Source organism: Limulus polyphemus, unplaced genomic scaffold (assembly GCF_000517525.1).
Source record: "Limulus polyphemus unplaced genomic scaffold, Limulus_polyphemus-2.1.2 Scaffold6212, whole genome shotgun sequence".
In the NCBI taxonomy this organism is placed as follows: Eukaryota; Metazoa; Arthropoda; class Merostomata; order Xiphosura; family Limulidae; genus Limulus; species Limulus polyphemus.
The window spans coordinates 17,739-21,872 of NW_013671822.1; the positions used below are offsets into that span (position 1 = coordinate 17,739).

Sequence of the window (4,134 nt, forward strand, 5' to 3'; positions counted from 1 at the left end):
CACCGAAAAATACGGTAATCTATATCACGGGAGGTATAAGGGCAAGGAATAGAAAGCGGAATAATGAGATCCAAATATACACTTGCGTTCATAAGGTACACTGTTTAGGTGTTTGAAAAACAAAGTCACGTTTTCACGCGTGACATGTAAGTTAATTGGACCATTCGTATCTTTGCCAGTCTAGTCAATCTACACCCAGTTTAAACGCGGAAAACACGTGTTTCTGTTTGAGTTGCTTAAAGTTCTTAATTTTATCTATCATCCAGTTTTAATGATTGTAACAATCGTCACCTTCTAAATTTTTATGATCTAATCTCAGTAGTTTCATCCTCTTTATCACACCAACTCTAAACTGAACGGATGCCTCCTTTTCACACCAAATATAAACTGAACGGCTTCTTCCTTTTCACACCAAATATAAACTCGGTGGTTCCCTCCTTTTCGCACTAAATCTAAATTCAACGGCTTCTTCCTTTTCACCCCAAATTTATACTTGGTGGTTCCCTCCTTTTCACACCAAATCTAAATTGAACGGCTTCTTCCTTTTCACACCAAATATAAACTCGGTGGTTCCCTCCTTTTCGCACTAAATCTAAATTCAACGGCTTCTTCCTTTTCACCCCAAATTTATACTTGGTGGTTCCCTCCTTTTCACACCAAATCTAAATTAAGTGGCTCCTTCCTTTTCACTCTAAAACTATACTCAGTGGATCTCTTCTTTTCACATCAAATCTCAACTTAGTGGATCTCTTCTTTTCACATCAAATCTCAACTTAGTGGATCCTTTTTTCACTCCAAATCTAAATTCAGTGGCTCCTTCCTTTTCACTCGAAAACTATACTCAGTGTATCCCTTCTTTTCACATCAAATCTCAACTTAGTGGATTCTTCTCTTTCCTTTTCACATCAAATCTAAACTCAGTGGTTCTCTTCTTACCACACCAAATCTAGGTTCAGTGGCTCCTTCCTTTTCACTCCGAATATCTATGTTACAGTACACTTATAAGATAAGAAAGATAAAATAATTTTCGCGATAGCGTTTCAGTATTCCTATTTGTCCTCGTGCTAATGTTTTACCATCATGGTGTTATCAGAGCACATTTTTCTCCATCATATATATCCCAGTGGTATATTATGTAACAGTGCTATTCTATCGTCATTATTCCTGGGCATGGTGCTTATGATTTAAAATGTTTATTTCTTGTAATTTGGCCCATGCTAAAAGAGACTACACAACCTGCTTGAAAAATATTTTAATCTTCATATGTAGTTGTGTTCTAAATGTTAACTTTATTATGTTTTAACCTTCAAGTACAGAACTGTGCATACGCTCTATTAACCGTTTTATGTTTTAACCTTCAAGGAGAGAACTGTGTATATGTTCTTTTAACATTTATGTGTTTTAAACTTCAAGGATAGAACTGTGTATATGTTCTATTAACCGTTTTATGTTTTAACCTTCAAGTATCGAACTGTGTATATGTTCTAGTAACGGTTTTATGTTTTAACCTTCAAGTAAAGAACTGTGTTTATGTTCTAGTAACCGTTTTATGTTTTAACCTTCAAGTATCGAACTGTGTTTATGTTCTAGTAACCGTTTTATGTTTTAACCTTCAAGTATAGAACTGTGTTCACGTTCTAAAAGTTAACTGTTTTGAGAATAAGTAATAACTGTTTCAAGGTTTCTGGATTGTTTCAGAGTAAGACTGGAGTAGAAATAGACTGGCTCATCATCAAACATCTATTTCCTGAGTGTTATAACAGTTTTACAAATTTGGGGTTTACGTAACTAGTAAGCAGAAATAATGGGTGAAGCTATAAAACTTCAAAAGGGGGGAAAATAGTGTTTGGGCAAGTCGTCAACTGGTTTGGGACGTCAATTAGTCACCTAATGCGGCTCATTTACTGTCGATATCACAGTATATTTGCTATACTAAAAATATTATTTAAGTAAAAGAACCTGGGAAAGTACAGTTGCTTTTTTAGGCATGCATCATAGTGCTGTCATCTAGTGGTCGGATTTTATAATTTGCAGTATTTAACATTTTCAAACCGAAAAAAGGCAAGTCTTTGGCTTGCCTCATTTTACCAATATTAAATATATAAGACGCAAAATATGCGTTGACTTTCTTATAAATTTTACTACGTCGTTTATTATTAGGTTTCTACGAAAAATCAGACATGTATATGTAATATTACATCGTCTGCTTCGAGACTAATTAGTTATAACGTTAGCGTAGGCTGATACCTGTAATAATGTAAAGCGTATAATCGAATATTATTGACTTCGTTATATAATCATGTTCCTAATATGGTTAGGTAATAAAACTGTAAGTTATAGAGATCTATAATCTTCACTTAAATGTTTAGAGAAACTATTCTTTTTTACGTTGAAATTTATTTTCTATTGCTGATAGTAATACTCTTGGAAGTATACACGTAAAACTACAGTTAGGCCTAAATATTTTTTATGATAGTTACAGCTTAGCTGATGTGCCTATACTGCCCATGAGAAAGGTAAGACTTTTACCTCGGTTTGTAATGATTGTATATGTGAATCGAGTGTTTTTCCAAGACACACTTAGAAAAGGCTTGTGATAAAGTAAAAGTGTGAGAAATATTGTAGTAAAGATAAAAACTTACTGAAATTGGTGTCTTCAGCTGATGTCTTACAGAAACTCATTCATAGAAAAAGTACAGAAATTAACTAACCTGCAATATTTAAATTATTATAAAACTACTATGATTTCCGAAACTGTTATCCATCGAGTCTTACAAACACACACACACGGGCAAAAACGTAATTAGAGCTTATTTATCACTTTAGTTCCGCGCTATAAAAAATGTTCTCTTGCTACATAGATAAAAAAGGCTTTCAGCATGCATGATACGTCTGAGAATAAAAAGCAAATAAAATCCGTATAGTTGCATGCCTTTTAAACATATTCTGTTTAAAAGGCCTAACATATATAAAGGTCTATTCTATTTAAAAGGCCTAACATATATAAAGGTCTATTCTATTTAAAAGGCCTAACATATATAAAGGTCTGTTCTATTTAAAAGGCCTAACATATATAAAGGTCTATTCTATTTAAAAGGCCTAACATATATAAAGGTCTATTCTATTCAAAAGGCCTAACCTATGCAAAGGTCTATTATATTTAAAAGGCCTAACCTATGTAAAGGTCTATTCTATTCAAAAGGCCTAACCTATATAAATGCCTAGCGTGGCTTGTTGCTTAAGGTGCTTGATTCGGAGTCTTTCAACTGTGACTGCGACAATTAGTGTTCACAAGTGTGCTCAGACAGAGTCCTTCCGGTGGAAGTGACGTACATATATGAACCCAGAAAAAATATACTTCCAGTGGAAAAAAAATGTTCAGAATTGGGTATCGTAAATGTTTAAACTCGAAAAGAGTCATACTGGTGAAGTTAATCCAAGGTAGATCGTGTAATAGTGTGTGTTCCTAAGGGGTCACTTCCGGTGAAACTGTGTTGAAATATAGAAAACATACACGTGCATGCTAAAAAAAGAACTCGTAGTAGGTTACGTACACGTGCGTTCATAACGAGTTACTTCCAATGAAATTATTTCCGAAATAAAGTAGTTTTCACGAGCACTTTTTTCAGGAAGTTGTGAGGAAATGCAAACTTCGGGGTTACAACTACTAAACCACATATGAAATACTTATGAATGATGTACCTCTACAGATATAAAAGTTCCTACCCAAAGCTATATGGGCATAAACTAGAATTTTAGGAATATTTTCTATTGTTAGGCGCAAAGCTGCACAATGGGCTATCTGTGCTGTGCCCATCACGGGTTATCGAAACTCGGTTTTTAGCGTTATGAGCCTTCAGACGTTCCGCCGAGCCACAGGGGGGCTTGTAAAAATACGTCTCCCGGTGGGACAGCGGTAAGCTTACGAACTTACAGCGCTAAAATCCGAAGTTCGATTTCCTTGTGGACGCAGCATATAGTCCAATGTGACCTTATTCTAAACACAAACATATTGTACGAATAGTTAGAGTTAAATAAAGGTTTCTGCGAACTTTGAAGCGTACATTACCATTAGGGGTAAAGCTGAGGTAATAATTTTGTCGATAATTTCTCCACCGGTTAGGACGTATTTTT

At 34.8% G+C, this 4,134-nt stretch overlaps 1 protein-coding gene across 1 annotated transcript in view; it reads left to right on the top strand.

Moving 5' to 3' along the window:
- The window catches only part of LOC106473484 (protocadherin Fat 4-like), a gene marked incomplete at both ends in the record, with an annotated part of 49,189 nt that overhangs the window by 12,386 nt on the left and 32,669 nt on the right, over positions 1-4,134 (top strand). The gene's annotated exons all lie outside the window — the stretch shown is intronic.